Below are 19,650 nucleotides of genomic sequence, written 5' to 3'. Positions count from 1 at the left end.
ATCCTAGAAGAAAATTAATCAGACTAGGTTTTCTTATCTTAGAAGAAAGATTCATCAGACTAAGACTTTGATCCTAGGAGAAAGTTCATCAGACTTGGTCTTTTTTGTTTTTTTGGTATCTTAAGAGAAAGATTCATTAGACTAATATTTCTATAAAGTTCATCAGACTAGGTCTTCTATATTAGGAGAAAGATTCATCAGACTAAGATTTTGATCCTAGGAGAAAGTTCATCACACTAGGTCTTCTATCTTAGGAGAAAGATTCATCAGACTAAGATTTTGATCGTATGAGAAAATTCATCAGACTAGGTCCTTTTTTTTTGTTATCTTAGGAGAAAGATTCATCAGACTAAGATTTCAATCCTAGGAGAAAGATTCATCAGACTAGGTCTCTTTTTTTTTGGAATCTTAGGAGAAAGATTCATCAGAATAAGATTTCTATCCTAGGAGAAAGTTCATTAGACTACGTCTTCTATCTTAGGAGAAAGATTTATTAGACTAAGATTTCGATCCTAGGAGAAAATTAATCAGAGTAGGTCCTTTTTTTTGTTATCTTAGGAGAAAGATTCATCAGACTAAGATTTCTATCCTAGGAGAAAATTCCTCAGACTAAGATTTCTATCTTAGGAGAAAAGTTCATCAGACTATGATTTTTATTGGAAAAAAATCCATCGGACTAGGACTTTTATCCTAGGAGGAAAAATGTGAAGAGCAATGGCAACATTTTATGCACACTAGCAAGACAGATAAAGGCAAAGATTTGAGAAACTTCCCTTTGTCGGCTCTTCTCTTCTTTTTTCTTTTTCTTTCTTTTCTTCTCTTTTTTCTTTTTTTTTTGTTTTTGAACCAACTTCCTTGCACTGCTTTGTTCCTGTTTCAAACAAAGAAAATTTTGTCAGTTTTAAAAGTGGTGGTCAGTTTGTGGCCTTGAATCTTGGGCAGTTTGGCTTTTGCTTAATCAGCTTGAGTCAGTTTCAAGAGACTTTTTGCTCTGCATCAACCCTGATTGTTTCACACCCAGTACAATTTGTATTTGTGGCTCAGTCGGCCTTATCTCAAAAAAGAGAATTCTTTTCTTGGATAACCTTTTCTGATATCTTGAATGGCTGCTTTTGGAGCAATTTGTATGTGAGGGAGAATCATAACTGGTAAGAGCCTTTTGCACGATGTGCACACTTCATAGTCATTGTTCGGTACTACAGAGAATCTCTGATTAACCTTGAGGTTATCTTTGCTTGCTTTACCCGAATAGGCTGAAAAGAGTCTTTTGGGGGGGAAGCCTTTGCATGAATCCTCAATGCATGTTGACTGTAAAAACTAAGTGTGCTGGCCAAATTTACTTTGTGCAACTGAAAAGCTGGTAGCAAATTTTGGAATCTTTTCTTTCTTGTTTTGACAAGGACTGGCTTAGAGTGAAGGACACAATAATGCAAAGAAACAAGTATTAACAAGAAATGCCCCTTTCGGAAGGACAAAAGAGTTATTTTGTGGTAACTAGCCTTAATGATCATGTCATGCATTTTGGACTTAACGGTCTGATCTATCAAACTAATCAAATCTTCCCTTTTACCATTCATATGACCTTTGAAGTCGGGCTTGTTCATGCCAATTTATTGCATCAACTTCATGACTCACTTTCGAATAGTGGTGTCCCGAGGGGTTTTCACCAACAAGTCTCTCTCATTTATTCATCTCTGCTTACCGTCGTCTTATAGTGCCCGTGAGGGTTTTCACTAGTAAGACTCTCTCATTTTTTCTTTTTTATTTTTATTTTTCTTTTGCTTTCTAGTGTGAGCAACTGACAGTGTTCTATGTTATGTGACAATCGTTACTCATTGCATGCTTCTCTTGGCATTCTTGAAGGCATATCGGGAGGTCATTATTTGTAAGGTTTTTGGATAGGGTTTGAAAGAAAGGGCGGCATGAAGGCTCAAAGTAGACTCAAAATGGAGGTTGTAGACTTACAACTATTGGAATCAACTTTTTCAAAAGTGAAATGAAATCTTTGTCCCAGTTTCATATACTGGGGATTTTTGGTTTTTTTTTTCCGAATTCTTATTTGATTGGACTGAACCGTGTAAGGCTGCCTACGTATCCTTTTTTTAAGGAATCAGGTGAAACGTAGTTCAAACATCTGACCTAACTATTTTTTTTTATCATTTGTTTTGCCTCTTTTTTTTCTCTGTTCTTTTTTCAAAACAAGTTGCCCCAACTTTTATTTTCTGGGGGCATGGACCTTTGACTATTTCTTTTCTTTTTTCACTTGAACTTTCTAGGAGTTTCCCCAATTTATACTCTCGGGGCATGGACTTTTCTTTTTATTTTTTTATCTATTATTTTATTTTGACTTTTAACTCTAAACTTGATTCCAAAAGAGGGTGGTCAAAGAAAATAACACAGGATCAAAAGGGGTAACAAAGGGTATAAAGTATTTGGGTAGCAGAAAAAGGGCCTTCCAGCCTCGAGAATGCCAATCTTGTTAGCCCTTCACAATCACGACAGTGATGGACATGTTGCTTTCTGGGTCTCTTTTCAGTGCAAAGTTGTATGAGCAATACTTTCCTCGCAGTGAATGACCCTTGTCAATTTGGGTGACTTTTTCTTGGATTTTGTCTTGATGTAGAAGATGCATTTTGCCACTAAACTTATCCATTTCAAGCTGTCTAGAATACACCTTCTTTTGAAAACACTTTATGTCTTTTAGTGCTAAACAGACTTCAACCCGTCCGATCATCCTTAAGCCCGATCTTCTTAATGATTCAAAAGGTAGAGATCCTTAACTTCCATGAGCCTGACTGCTTTGGTTCCATGAAAACTTGGCTCATGTTTATTTTTCAAAAGTTTCATGTCTATATTCATCTTCAAAAGTGTCTCTATCTCACGTTTATCCAATTCAAGACTAAATCAGTTTTATAAGATCTGGCCAAAATTTCCGCATGCATGTCATGTCACTAGAACTAGGGTGAAAAGAACTATGCACAAAATGGACACAAAATGACTAACTATTTTTTTTTATAGAATAAGGGATAGAAGGGTCCGATAGCACAAAAAGAAGAAGAAAAGACGACAAAATAAGCTACCGTGACTCCTCCCTGTCTAAAAGAGGAGTGGCTTTCCAGTTGCTAAGCGACATCTTAGCCACAAATTTGTATATCAGTACTACTACGGCATTCAACCTTTTTATTCCTTCTGATTCAGCAATCAAATTTTGACTTTTTGATCAAAACATTCCCAATATTGGTTGCCGAATTTCAGGACTGACGACATATGAAATTTCAAAGCAACTCATTTACTAAAATACTTGGAAGAATTCTCACGTCTCCCCATCATCAAATTATCCCGAGCAGGCCATGTCTTATTGCTCAAATCTGGTAAAGTCAACCCCACATTTGCCACTATTTTTGATTTTTATCCGCCAACTTGCCTACTTGCCTTTTCGTGACTTTGGATCAACAACAGTGGTCCTTGTTCTATTGGTTGAGAAGATGCTTTTATTTCCGAGGGATCCTACACTCGCCATTGCAAACCAACAAACCGACCACCTTAAACCAGGTTTTATTTCAAAACAACAAACGTGTTAGAATGAACACTCCTTTTTTTTTCTTTTTCTTTTTCTTGTCACTTTTTTTCTTTTTTTTCAAAATCATTCGATCGAACCTGATGTGGGTTGCCTACGTATCATGTTGGAACATGAATCAGATCTTGTGTAGTTCGGGAAGATCAGAAATAAAGTAAATAAACTAACTCCTTTTGGATTTTGATTTTTTTAATTTTCGAAAGAAAGACTTATAAAGAAGAAAGAAAATATTTTTGAAATTTGATTTTTTTTTTCTAATTTTTTCCGAAAGAAGGACTTCTACATAAGAAAGAAAAATATTTTTTGGCTTTTGATGTTTTTTTTTTTTGGATTTTTGGAAGAAAGACTCTCTAAAAAAAGGTAGAAAATATTTTTTTGGATTTTGATTTCATTTGTTTTCTTTTTCTAATGAAAGGCTCCCACAAAATAAAATATTTTTTTGTTTAAAAATTTTCTTATTTTTTTATTCGTTTGGGATTTTTTAAAGAAAAATGCCTAAAGAAGGAATTAAAGGAAAATATTTTTGGATTTTTAAAAAATGGGGGCCGGAACCGATTAGGTTTGCCTACGTATCTCACATCTGGTCAGAATCAGACCCGCGTAGTTCTGCAGTTTTGACGGAACATAGGAAACAATGACTTTTGAAAATATTGGCTTATTTTCTCTCTTTTTTTACAAAATTTCGGCAGAGTTTCGAAATATTTCAAATACCTACCTCACTCTTGTTTTTTCTTGATTTTCTTTCCCTATTCTAGAAGCCGGTCAACATACAAGCCGAAGCAAATGAATACAGAAGTAGCACGTAAAATGCATCAGGATGGTCTTTTAATTTTTGGGTACACCTGTCCTACACGGACCCAACCCCGGTGTTAAGTCCCTAAGGTCAAATGCATGTGATGCAAACAAGCGTACCTAGATCCGGAATGAGGCTATGTCATTCTAGGTTTTAAAAACCTAGGTGTATTGTTCTAGACCCGGCTTACCCGAGCGGACAACTTGAGCCGGGGGGGAAGGGGGGAGGGGGCAGCGTACCGGGAATACAGAAGCTTCACCGGCTTTGCAACTTGTCTGATCCTCATTCTAAAATAGGGGTATGACTCTAACAAAAAAGAAGCCACGCAAAGCGCACGCTTCCCAGAAGATTTAAAAGACTCAGAGAGAAGAAGGGTGTCGTAACAATTTTATATACAGTTCACGAGCGGTAAAGAACGGCAATTAGCACATTAGGCTCAAACAAGTAATATCATACAATCAGAAGTAGCCAAGTATAACAGTTATTCTAAGCTCGAATTCTGAACCCTGAACCAAAAGTTTTGGGTTCCTTCCCTAGTAGAGTCGTCAGAGCTGTCACACCTCTTTTTTCCCGAGGGGATATGGGAGTCTTTCTAATTAAAGTGACATTGTTCGAAATGGGATTATTTATTTGATCAGAGTCGCCACTTGGAATAATTTAAGGTGTCTCAAGTCACCCATTTATTTTAAATCCCAAATTGAGAAAATTGACTGTTATTTATGGTCTGCGAACACAGAAGACCGGGTAAGAAATTCTGTTAACCCGGGAGAAGGTGTGAGGCACTCCCGAATTTTGTGGTTCTAGCACGGTCGCTCAACTATTAATAATTGGCCTAATTATCTGATTTAATATATATTTGAGACCTATTGTGTATTTCTACCTTTTAATCCGCTTTTAGTATTAATTGAACGCTTTTAGTTTTAATGGAATTTGTTTGAACAAGTCGCGATGCAGCCCGCTCATTTATTTGTATACACATTGTGAATCGCGCCACGTGAAACGCACCCGCGATTTACAACATGTTAATTTTTTATTGTCATTAGAATTTGTGCTCGGGTTACATAAAATGCACACCTGAATTGGGGATTATGTATCATGACTATGCCACGGGAACCGTACCCGTAGTCACGATGATTTATTATTAATCGCGCCTAAAGCAAGCTACGATATGCATGAATTATTTTTCCTACATTTAGATTATTGTGAGGTCATGAATTATGGATATGAAGTTGTGGAGGAAATGGCATATGAGTTCAACACATTCTTAATAAGTTGACAAAATTGTTACTCTTATCGGATTGGATCAAACAAAAATCGACCATTAGGCATATTATCTCATATTAAAAGTTTACATGCCCAAATTCTTTTTCTTAAAATCAACTTGACAACCTTAAAAATATCACCCAATCAACTTTTAACATAATAATGAAATACAGAAAATCCAATATTGGATATCTAAACAAAAGCTCGAAGAAGATGCTTTGACTTAATGTACAAGCATATGCATGACAATTGTTGTGACCTCATGTGAAAATTCCTTATCAAGAGAATCAGTGATGCAATATTAAGTAAAGAAATATTAAACATTCAAAATAATCAATTTGCTCAAAACACTTAAATCGACAACATAAGGGCCATCGTTCATATATTTAAAAAGTATGAAGTTAACCAAGGAATTGAAACAGTAAGGAAAGAAAGGGATTGCACCTTAGGGATCGAAGCTTTTTATTAATTTAAAAGTAAAACTCCAGCCACGTACATGATAGTTAAGACGAATCGGCAACTAAACCCAACCAAACGACCACAACCGCGCCGGAGAAAACTCGAACAGAACCTCTCAAAAATTGCAAACGGTTGTCGACTTTTAATGGAGGCTTCAAGGAGTTGTTTCGGTGAGTTTCATGATAGTTTCATGGCTGCTTCCGGTTGTCAAGGGACTGGTCTGCTATGATGTGGGTTTTTGTCGAAGAAAGCGTGAAGAGGAAGATCAAATTTTTGCTCTACGGCGCTCAATTCTAGGACTACTCTTAGGGTTTTTTATTCTGTGACTGAGTGACTTTATATATAGGTACAGGTGCATGTTTGAATCCTAATAAAATCAGTGTGTTTTTGTGAGATCACGTGAGAGAGATTGCATTTCCTGCTAATTAGCATGTGCTCTCTAGATAAATAAGGACGAGTGATCTTGGAGAACAAGCTCGCTCGAAATATTTGTCAGAGAATATTCTTGGGGAATCAAAGTTTGTTAGCTGAGGTGATGTGGATAAAAATTGGTACGAAAATATGTGCCTGTAAGGTGCTTGTGAAAGATGGAATGAGTGGAGTCCTTTTTTGGAATTGGCATAGTGCGGGTGAGGTATTAAATAAAAATTCTAATGCAAAGTGGGTGTCTATGAGTTAACGTAAATGATTTTTCTTTTAGGAAAAGACAAAATTCCAAGAAGTAGAATTACTCGCTTACTTATTAAAAGAAAAATATATTATTTGTGATTTGTTTTTTTTTTTTTGTAAATTAGAACAAAATTAACACTCTAAAAATGTGAATCTTTGGTTGGTTTTAAATTTTCTAAAATAAAACCTATAAAATATAAAATAAGTGCTAAAATATGTAGACTAAACTTAAAATATATTTACATACTAAAAAGTGATGAACTATTCAAATATAGTCAAAACTTAGGTTCTCACAGCTGCCCCAGCAAAGTCGCCAGAGCTGTCACACCTCCTTTTTCCCGAGGGGATATGAGAGTTTTTCCAATTAAAGTGACATTGTTCGAAATGGGATTATTTATTTGATCTGAGTCGCCACTTGGAATAATTTAAGGTGTCCCAAGTCACCAATTTATTTTAAATCTCAAATCTAGAAAATTGACTTTTATTTATTGTCTGCGAACACAGAAGACCGGGTAAGGAATTCTGTTAACCCGGGAGAAGGTGTGAGGCACTCCCGAATTCCGTGGTTCTAGCATGGTCGCTCAACTATTAATAATTGACCTACTTATCTGATTTAATATATATTTGAGACCTATTGTGTATTTTTACCTTTTAAACCGCTTTTAGTATTAATTAAACACTTTTAGTGTTTATGAAATTTGTTTGAACAAGTCGCGATGCCGCGCACTCATTTATTTTTGTATACATTGTGAATCGCGCCATGTGAAACGCACCCGCAATTTACAACATATTAATTTTTTATTATTATAAGAAGTTATGGTCCGGTCACATAAAATGCACACTCGAATTGGGGATTATGTATCATGACTATGCCACGGGAACCGTACCCATAGTCACGATGATTTATTATTAATCACGCCTAAAGCAAGCTACGATATTCATGAATTATTTTTTCTACTTTGAGATTATTGTGAGGTCATGAATTATGGATATGGAGTTGTGGAGGAAATGACATATGAGTTCAACACATTCTTAATAAGTTGACAACATTGTTACTCTTATCAGATTGGATCAAACGAAAATCGACCATTAGGCATATTATCTCAAATTAAAACTTCACATGCCCAAATTCATTTTCTTAAAACCAACTTGACAGCCCCAAAAATATCACCCAATCAACTTTTAACATAATAATGAAATATAGAAAACCAACAATGGATATCTAAACTAAAGCTCGAAGAAGACGCTTTGACTTAATGTACAAGCATATGCATAACAATTGTTGTGACCTCATGTGAAAATTCCTTATCAAGAGAATCAGTGAGGCAATATTAAGTAAAGAAACATTAAACATTCAAAATAATCAATTTGCTCAAAACACTTAAGTCAACAACATAAGGGCCTGCGTTCATCTATTTTTAAAGTATGAAGTTAACCAAGGAATTGAAACAGTAAGGAAAGAAAGGGATTGCACCTTAAGGATCAAAGTTTTTTATTAATTTAAAAGTAAAACTCAAGCCACGTACTTGATAGTCAAGACGAATCGGCAACTAAATTCAAACAAACGACCACGATCGCGCCGGGTAAAACTCGAACAGAACCTCTCAAAATTTGCAAACGGTCGTCGACTTTTAATGGAGTTCTTCAAGGAGTTATTTCGGTGAGTTTCATCATAGTTTCATGGCTGCTTCCGGTTGTCAAGGGACTGGTCTGCTATGGTGTGGGTTTTTGAAGAAAAAAGCGTGAAGAGGGAGATCAAATTTTTGCTCTACGATGCTCAATTCTAGGACTGATCTTAGGGTTTTTCTATTCTATGACTGAGTGAGGTTATATATGGGTACATGTGCGTGTTTGAAGCCCAAGAAAATCAATGTATTTTTGTGAGATCACGTGAGAGAGATTGCATTTTCTGCTAATTAGCATGTGCTCTCTAGATAGATAAGGACGAGTGATCTTGGAGAGCAAGCTAGCTGGGAATTTTTGTGAGAGAATATTCTTGGAGAATCAAAGTTTGTTAGTTGAGGTGATGTGGATAAAAATTGGTACGAAAATATGTGCCTGTAAGGTGCTTGTGAAAGATGGAATGAGGGGAGTCCTTTTTTGGAATTGGCATTAAATAGAAATTCTAATGCAAAGTGGGTGTCTATGAGTTAACGTAAATGATTTTTCTTTTAGGAAAAGACAAAATTCCAAGAAGTAGAGTTACTCACTTACTTATTAAAAGAAAAATATATTATTTGTGATTTGTTTTTTTTGTAAATTAGAACAAAATTAACAATCTAAAAATGTGAATCTTTGGTTGGTTTTAAATTTTCTAAAATAAAACCTATAAAATATAAAATAAGTGCTAAAATATGTAGACTAAACTTAAAATATATTTACATACTAAAAAGTGATGAACTATTCAAATATAGTCAAAACTTAGGTGCTCACAGCTGCCTCAGCAAAGTCGCCAGAGCTGTCACACCTCCTTTTTCCCGAGGGGATATGGGAGTTTTTCCAATTAAAGTGACATTGTTCGAAATGTGATTATTTATTTGATCTGAGTCGCCACTTGGAATAATTTAAGGTGTCCCAAGTCACCAATTTATTTTAAATCCCAAATCTAAAAAATTGACTTTTATTTATTGTCTGCGAACACAGAAGACCGGGTAAGAAATTCTGTTAACCCGGGAGAAGGTGTGAGGCACTCCCGAATTCCGTGGTTCTAGCACGGTCGCTCAACTATTAATAATTGGCCTAATTATCTAATTTAATATATATATTTGAGACCTATTGTGTATTTTTACCTTTTAAACCGCTTTTAGTATTAATTAAACACTTTTAGTGTTTATGAAATTTGTTTGAACAAGTCGCGATGCCGCGCACTCATTTATTTTTGTATACATTGTGAATCGCGCCACGTGAAACGCACCCGCGATTTACAACATATTAATTTTTTATTATTATTAGAAGTTATGGTCGGGTCATATAAAATGCACACCCGAATTGGGGATTATGTATCATGAGTATGCCACGGAAACCGTACCCATAGTCACGATGATTTATTATTAATCGCGCCTAAAGCAACATACGATATTCATGAATTATTTTTCCTACTTTGAGATTATTGTGAGGTCATGAATTATGGATATCGAGTTGTGGAGGAAATGGCATATGAGTTCAACACATTCTTAATAAGTTGACAACATTGTTACTCTTATCGGATTGGATTAAACGAAAATCGACCATTAGGCATATTATCTAAAATTAAAACTTCACATGCCCAAATTATTTTTCTTAAAATCAACTTGACAGCCCCAAAAATATCACCCAATCAACTTTTAACATAAAAATGAAATATAGAAAATCCAAGAATGGATATCTAAACTAAAGCTAGAAGAAGACGCTTTGACTTAATGTACAAGCATATGCATAACAATTGTTGTGACCTCATGTAAAAATTCTTTATCAAGAGAATCAGTTAGGCAATATTAAGTAAAGAAACATTAAACATTCAAAATAATCAATTTGCTCAAAACACTTAAATCAGCAACATAAGGGCCAGCGTTCATCTATTTAAAAAGTATGAAGTTAACCAAGGAATTGAAACAGTAAGGAAAGAAAGGGATTGCACCTTAAGGATCGAAGCTTTTTATTAATTTAAAAGTAAAACTCAAGCCACGTACATGATAGTTAAGACGAATCGGCAACTAAATTCAACAAAAGGACCACGACCACGCCGGAGAAAACTCGAACAGAACCTCTCGAAATTTGCAAACGGTCGTTGACTTTAAATGGAGGCTTCAAGGAGTTGTTTCGGTGAGTTTCATGATGGTTTCATGGCTGCTTCCGGTTGTCAAGGGACTGGTCTTATATGGTGTGGGTTTTTAACGAAAAAAGCGTGAAGAGGGAGATCAAAATTTTGCTCTACGGTGCTCAATTCTAGGACTGCTCTTAGGGTTTTTCTATCTTGTGACTGAGTGAGGTTATATATGGGTACATGTGCGTGTTTGAAGCCCAAGAAAATCAATGTGTTTTTTTTAGATCACGTGAGAGAGATTGCATTTCCTGCTAATTAGCATGTGCTCTCTAGATAGATAAGGACGAGTGATCTTGGAGAGCAAGCTAGCTCGGAATTTTTGTGAGAGAATATTCTTGGGGAATCAAAGTTTGTTAGCTGAGGTGATGTGGATAAAAAGTGGTTCGAAAATATGTGCCTGTAAGTTGCTTGTGAAAGATGGAATGAGTGGAGTCCTTTTTTGGAATTGGTATAGTGCGGGTGAGGTACTAAATAAAAGTTCTAATGCAAAGTGGGTGCCTGTGAGTTAACGTAAATGATTTTTCTTTTAGGAAAAGACAAAATTCCAAGAAATAGAGTTGCTCGCTTACATATTAAAAGAAAAATATATTATTTGTGATTTGTTTTTTTTGTAAATTAGAACAAAATTAACACTCTAAAAATGTGAATATTTTGTTGGTTTTTAATTTTCTTAAATAAAACCTATAAAAGATAAAATAAGTGCTAAAATATGTAGACTAAACTTAAAATATATTTACATACTAAAAAGTGATGAACTATTCAAATATAGTCAAAATTTAGGTGCTCACAGCTGCCCCAGCAGAGTCGCCAGAACTGTCACACCTCTTTTTTCCCGAGGGGATATGGTAGTTTTTCCAATTAAAGTGACATTGTTCGAAATGAGATTATTTATTTGATCTGAATCGCCACTTGGAATAATTTAAGGTGTCCCAAGTTACCGATTTATTTTAAATCCTAAATTGAGAAAATTGACTCTTATTTATGGTCTGCGAACACAAAAGACCGGGTAAGAAATTCTGTTAACCCGGGAGAAGGTGTGAGGCACTCCCGAATTTCGTGGTTCTACCACGGTCGCTCAACTATTAATAATTGGGCTAATTATCTGATTTAATATATATTTGAGACCTATTGTGCATTTTTACCTTTTAAACCGCATTTAGTATTAATTAAACGCTTTTAGTGTTTATGAAATTTGTTTGAACAAGTCGCGATGCCGCGCACTTATTTATTTTTGTACACATTGTGAATCACGCAACGTGAAACGCACCCGCGATTTACAACATGTTAATTTATTATTATTATTAGAAGTTATGGTCGGGTCACATAAAATGCACACCCGAATTGGGGATTATGTATCATGACTATGCCACGGGAACCGTACCCATAGTCACGATAATTTATTATTAATCACGCCTAAAGCAAGCTACGATATTCATGAATTATTTTTCTTACTTTGAGATTATTGTGAGGTCATGAATTATGGATAAGGAGTTATGGAGGAAATGGCATATGAGTTCAACACATTCTTAATAAGTTGACAACATTGTTACTCTTATCGGATTGGATCAAACGAAAATCGACCATTAGGCATATTATCTCAAATTAAAACTTCACATGCCCAAATTCTTTTTCTTAAAATCAACTTGACAGCCCCAAAAATATCACCCAATCAACTTTTAACATAATAATGAAATATAGAAAATCCAACATTAGATATCTAAACTAAAGCTCGAAGAAGACGCTTTGTCTTAATGTACAAGCATATGCATAACAATTGTTGTGAACTCATGTGAAAATTCCTTATCAAGAGAATCAGTGAGGCAATATTATGTAAAGAAACATTAAACATTCAAAATAATCAATTTGCTCAAAACACTTAAATCAACAACATAAGGGCCAGCGTTCATCTATTTAAAAAGTATGAAGTTAACCAAGGAATTGAAACAGTAAGGAAAGAAAGGGATTGCACCTTAAGGATCGAAGCTTTTTATTAATTTAAAAGTAAAACTCAAGCCACGTACATGATAGTTAAGATGAATCGGAAACTAAATTCAACCAAACGACCACGACCGCGTCGGAGAAAACTCGAACAGAACCTCTCAAAATTTGCAAACGGTCGTCGACTTTTAATGGAGGCTTCAAGGTGTTGTTTCGGTGAGTTTCATGATGGTTTCATGGCTGCTTCCGGTTGTCAAGGGACTAGTCTGCTATGGTGTGGGGTTTTGACGAGAAAAGCGTGAAGAGGGAGATCAAAATTTTGCTCTACGACGCTCAATTCTATGACTGCTCTTAGGGTTTTTCTATTCTGTGACTGAGTGAGGTTATATATGGGTACATGTGCGTGTTTGAAGCCCAAGAAAATCAATGTGTTTTTGTGAGATCACGTGAGAGAGATTGCATTTCCTGCTAATTAGCATGTGCTCTCTTGATAGATAAGGACGAGTGATCTTGGAGAGCAAGCTAGCTGGGAATTTTTGTGAGAGAATATTCTTGGGGAATCAAAGTTTGTTAGCTGAGGTGATGTGGATAAAAAGTGGTACAAAAATATGTGCCTGTAAGGTGCTTGTGAAAGATGGAATGAGTAGAGTCCTTTTTTGGAATTGGCATAGTGCGGGTGAGGTATTAAATAGAAATTCTAATGCAAAGTGGGTGCCTGTGAGTTAACGTAAATGATTTTTCTTTTAGGAAAAGACAAAATTCCAAGAAATAGAGTTGCTCGCTTACTTATTTAAAGAAATATATATTATTTGTGATTTTTTTTTTGTAAATTACAACAAAATTAACACTCTAAAAATGTGAATCTTTTTTTGGTTTTTAATTTTCTTTAATAAAAACTATAAAAGATAAAATAAGTGCTAAAATATGTAGACTAAACTTAAAATATATTTACATACTAAAAAGTGATGAACTATTCAAATATAGTAAAAAATTAGGTGCTCACACCTGCCCCCATTTGCTTGGAAATATGTAGAGTTTTCAGGCAAATACTTGATGAGCCATGTGACTAATTTTTGACCAACTATTTATTCAAAAAGGGAAAATAAATAAAGGAAAGGGTGCAATCGAGTCCTGGTTTTGGACAGCCTACATATCCCGGGTCATAATAGAATCAGGTCGCGTGTAGTTCAGAAGTGAATGAAGTGATGGAGTGTGATAAGATGAGGAGAGAGTCGAGTGAGGTACCGTTCCGTCGGGGTTCCGGCCCGCGGTCCTGTTATTACATCTAAATCAAAATCTAAAAGAACTAAACAAGCCTATCAGCTATGAGTTACAAGATTCCTATCTATAAGTCTTCTGAAGCGTGATCTTGAGTCTTGAATGGTTCTTCATGCAGACTTTTGATTTGAACCTTGATGCTTGCTAGCTGCAGGTGCTGATTCATTCTTCCACAGCTTCTTCGGATCAAGACCGGACATGTAGTGCTCGTGACTTCAACCATGTCTTGAGCAGTTCACATATTTCATCTGCTTCTGCATTTTGGATTCACTTCTTTTTTCCCTTTTCTTTTATTCTGGATTGAGACTTCATATTTTGGTCATCTTGGATTGTCGACTCGCATTCTTGAGGAGAGCTTCTGCTACTTCTAAGTTGAATTAAATTCTGAAATGACTTCCCACGTTCTCCAGGTGGGTGCCTGCTACTGACTTAAAATTTGAAGTAACTCTGAAATGAATTCCCCCGTTTGTTACTTATTGAGTACATGGGGTCAGTTGTACTTATACTACATTTTTGCACCTTGCGTGCAAATATTGGATGCTAATGTTGTTGTGCACGGTGGGAGCTAGATTTGATGATGTACCTGCATTCCGGTCATAGCTGCCTCTTGATCTTGGTAGCTTTAGAATTTTTAGTCTGTTCCTGTATATTTTAAATAGATGATGTACTTTATTTCAAACCAGCTTTATAAATTCTAAATCTTAGAAGCTTATTATTTGTACTACCAGTCCTTAGGGAATTGTATAAAATTCAGTTATCTCATCTTTGACTCACCTCAGTAGTATTATATTGTGTTTTATAGTTAACTGGCTTACCTAGTGGGTTAGGTTAGGTACTATCACGATGGTTTGTGTAACGACCCGATCGGTCGTTTTGAGCTATATCGCGTCGTTCGGCGGTTTGAGGCCTTGAATAGCTTCACTTCATGTTTTATAACTTGTACGTGTGGTCGGAATTTAATTTCGGGAAGTTCAGAGTTGATTCCGATGAAAACTTCTAATTTTGGAAGCTTTAAGTTGGAAGAATTGCCTAAGGTTTGACTTTCGAGTAAACGACCTCGGAATCGGGATTTGAAGGTTCTAATAGGTTCTAACTCTAGTCTTCAATGTCGAGTTTGGGCGGAAGATGGGATATTGAGAGTGTGATTCTTGGGTATGAGAGTTATTATTTATGCATGCATGTAAACATAAGGGTTGTAGGAAGGTAATTGAGCTAATATGAGTAACCACTTGGTATTGAATGTGTTATGGAGTGAAGAAAATCTTGTAGAAGAACTCTGTGGTCAAATTTGCACACCTAGTGTTTGATAAAATGTCCAAATGAGCTAAAACAATGAATATCTTTCTAATTTGTGTTCAATTCTGTTATGTCTCAAAATAGATTGGGATTGCTAGGATTTCCGGAATATTGTAGTAACTTAAGGAATGCTCAAACAAGGTATGTTGGCTAAACTACTCTCTTAAAATTTAATTCCATGATGTTCTCGTATGTTTCAAGTATGGTTGGCTCAAGTTCCTTATTCCCATGTTCGGGGTTATTCCCTAAAAATTCGATTGTCCCGAGTAAGCAAAGTGTCGAAAGATGTATGTACTCAAAACTTGTTGCAATTACTCTTACCTCATCATGACTTTCTTCGGGAATATGTTCAAGTAAGGTTTATGTGTTAAAACATTATAACTTCAATTCATGTTTCAAATGAAAATCCGTTAAGCAAAACTTGGAAAGAATACTCAATGCGTCCGAAACCCCTATTACTCGTATATATATATACTTAAGGCCTTGATTTCGAAGGTTCATATTGTTAAAAATATATAAAGATGCTTGAAAGTGAAAAGAGTGAGTTGAAGATATAAAGTGTGGCCACCGTGCCAAGAATGAAGTTATACTTGTGGCAAATGGTGTCAATGGAATGAGATGATGTGAGAAAGGCTATGAAATGAGTCTTGATTCAACTGTTCCAAATATTACTTCAAAAACGTATTTGCCTAAAAGCTTATGTTCTCAAGTCGTGCCTCAATGTGGCTGTTTTAAATAATGATATGCTTTGTAAGTATTTCCAATGTGATTTGAGTTTTTACATATTCATGAGTTTAAATTGTGCATTTTCCTTTTGTTATGATTTAAATGTGTGCAGTTCATGTCCGTATATCACTTTTGATTATATAACATATGTAATGCTGAGATTAGTGTTGATTGATATATAATGTGATACTTTCACGAGTTGTGGATGTGTTGTTAGAGTGGTTTTGGTGATTCTCTGGAAGGTGGATAGACTCAATTACTGGGGAAACTATGCCGAAATTTCTGAAAGCTTTGGGAGTTAATCAAAATTTGGGAGCTTGAGATGTGTGAAATAAGAGACGAGTTATATTGGGTGTGCTGGGCGGACTCTACTTTTTATTCGAGAACGAATGATCCTTAGTGGGGTAGAATGTAAGGCCACGTAAAACGTTACCTAGAACCCGGAGTTTCATGGTGCCGAGGTAGGCTAATGTGTTCGAAGATTTTATAAAACGAGTCATGGTGCAGACTTTTTGGGTAGTGGAGTGGGTTGAAGTAATTGCAGACAATGACAATTTTGTGGTCCATTATGCTATAGTGGATCTGTTCTGCTAACCACGAAATGACCACATAATGAACCAGAAGCAACTCAAATTTTGAAAACTATTTTTGCTGGCCACATAATGAATTTGTTTGCCGCATAATGATTATGCTATCGCGAAATTGCATCGCGGAATGGACCAGACCCAACCAAGAATTTGAAAATCATTTTGTGGCCATTCTGCTAGCTGCATAATCATTCATCTATCGCAGAATTGCATCGCGGAATTGACATACCATTTTGTAGCCATTTTGCGGGCCACATATAGATTCTGCTGCCCACATAACGATTCTGCTACCACATAATTGACTTCGGGGGTCATTTTTAAAAAATTTCTTATCCGGCCCTTTTTGATATAAGGCGTTAGGGGGTCATTTTGAAGGAACAAATCTAATATTTTTAGAGAGAAGTGAGAGCGTTCCAGAGTGAGAGGAGGAGACCTGGGCTATTTATTCATCAATCCTTGCTCAAGACTTGGAGAATTCACAAGGAAAACTCACAAGGTCTTCAACTAATTGGTAAAGATCTAACCCTAGTCTTCAATTTCGAATTTGGGCAGAAGATGGGAGATTGGAGAGTGATTCTTGGGTATGAGAGTTGTTATTTATGCATGCATGTAAATATAAGGATGGTGGGAAGGTAATTGAACTAATATGAGTAAACACTTGGTATTGAATTGGTTATGGAATGAAGGAAATCTTGTACAAGAACCTTGTGGTCAACTTTGTATACCTAGTATTTGATAAAATGCCCAAATGACCTGAAACCATGAATATCTTTATAATTTGTGTTCAATTCTGGTATGTCTCAAAATAGATTGGGATTGTAAGGATTTCCGGAATATTGTAGTAACTTAATGAAAGCTCAAGGAAGGTATGTTAGCTAAACTACTCTCTCAGAATTGAATTCCATGATGTTTCCGTAAGTTTCAAGTATGTTTGGCTTAGGTTCCTTATTCCCATGTTTCGAGTTGTTCCCTATAAATTCAATTGTCCCGAGTAAGCAAAGTGTCAAAAGATGTATATACTCAAAATGTGTTCCAATCACTCTTATCTCATCATGATCTCCTTCGAGAATGTGTTCAAGTAAGGTTTATTTGTTTAAAAGTTATAACTTCAATTCATGTTTCAAATGAAAATTCGTTAAGCTTAATGTGGAAAGAATACTCAATGCGTCTGAAACCCCTAATGTAAATTTATATACTTAAGGCCTTGATTTAGAAGGTTCATATTGTTGAAAATTTATAAAGATGTTTGAAAGTGAAAGGAGTGAGCTGAAGATATAAAGTGTGGCCACCGTGCGAAGAATGAAGTTATACTTGTGGCCAATGGTGCCAATGAAATGAGATTATGTGAGAAAGGCTATGAAATGTGCCTTGATTCAATTGATCCAAAAATTACTTCGAAAACATATATGCCTAAAATCTTATGCCCTCTAGTCGTGCCCCAATACGGCTATTTTAAACAATAATATACTTTGTAAGTATTTCCAATGTGATTTGAGTTTTTACATATTCATGAGTTTAAATTGTGAATTGACCTTTTGTTATGATTTAAATGTGTGTAGTTCATTTACGTATACCACTTTTGATAATATAACATATGTAATGCTGAGATTAGTATTGATTGATATATATTGTGATGCTTTGGCGAGTTGTGGATGTGTTGTTAGGGTGGTTTTGGCGATTCTCTGGCCGGTGTATAGGTCCAATTACAGGAGAAACTCTGCCAAACTTTCTGAAAGATTTGGGAGTTAATCAAATTTTGGGAGCTTGAGATGTGTGAAAGAAGAGACGAGTTATGTTGGGTGTGATGGGCAGACTCTACTTTTCAATCTAGGACGAATGATCCTAAGTGGGGGAGAATGTAAGGCCACATAAAACGTTACCTAGAACCCGGGGGTTCATGGTGCCGAGGTAGGCTAATGTGTTCGATGTATTTAGAAAACGAGTCATGGTACAGACTTTTTGGATAGTGAAGTGGGTATAAGATATTGCAGAAGTCCATTATGCTATAACGAATCTATTATGCTGACCACAAAATGACCTCATAATGAACCAGAAGCAACTCAAATTTTGAAAACTATTTTTGCTGGCCACATAATGATTCTGTTGGACGCATAATGATTATGCTATCGCAAAATTGTATCGCGGAATGGACTAGACCCAACCTAAAATTTGAATATCATTTTGTGGCCATTTTGCTGGCCGCATAATCATTCTGCTATCGCAGAATTGTATCGCGGAATTGACATACCATTTTGTGGCCATTTTGCTGGCCACATATTGTTTCTGCTGCCCACATAACGATTCTGCTACCACATATTTGATTCAGGGGGTCATATTTGGAAATTTTCTTATCCGACCCTTTTTTATATAAGGCCTTAGGGGGTCATTTTGAAGGAAAAAATCTGATATTTTTAGAGAGAAGTGAGAGTGTTCTAGAGAGAGAGAGAGGAGGAAACCCAAGGCTAAATTTTCATCAATCCTTGCTCAAGACTTGGAGAATTCACAAGAAAAACTCACAAGGTCTTCAACTAAGAGGTAAGGTTCTAACCTAGTCTTCAATTTCGACTTTGGGCAGAAGATGGGAGATTGGGAGTGTGATTCTTGGGTATGAGAGTTGTAATTTATGCATGAATGTAAATATAAGGATGGTGAGAAGGTAATTGAACTAATATGAGTAAACGCTTGGTATTGAATGGGTTATGGAGTGAAGAAAATCTTGTAGAAGAACCTTGTGGTCAAATTTGCACACCTAGTGTTTGATAAAATGCCCAAATGAGTTGAAACCATGAATATCTTTCTAATTTGTATTCAATTTTGTTATGTCTCAAAATAGATTGGGATTGCTAGGATTTTCGAAACATTGTAGTAACTTAAGGAAAGCCCAAGCAAGGTATGTTGGCTAAACTACTCTCTTATAATTGAATTCCATTATATTCCCGTAAGTTTCAAGTATGGTTGGTTCAAGTTCCTTATTCCCATGTTCCGAGTTGTTCCCTATATATTCGATTTTCCCGAGTAAGAAAAGTGTCGAAAGATGTATGTACTCAAAAACGTGTTCCAATCACTTTTATATCATCATGATCTCCTTCGGGAAAGTGTTCAAGCAAGGTTTATGTGTTAAAACGTTATAACTTCAATTGATGTTTCAAATGAAAATCCGTTAAGCATAACTTGGAAAGAATACTCAATGCGTCTGTAACCCCTATTGCTCATTTATATATTTAAGGCCTTAATTTCGAAGGTTCATATTGGTGAAAATTTA

This window comes from Nicotiana tabacum, chromosome 17, assembly GCF_000715075.1.
Source record: "Nicotiana tabacum cultivar K326 chromosome 17, ASM71507v2, whole genome shotgun sequence".
Taxonomy (NCBI): domain Eukaryota; kingdom Viridiplantae; phylum Streptophyta; class Magnoliopsida; order Solanales; family Solanaceae; genus Nicotiana; species Nicotiana tabacum.
The sequence above is the reverse complement of the archived record's forward strand: the minus strand, read 5'-3'. Positions refer to the sequence as shown.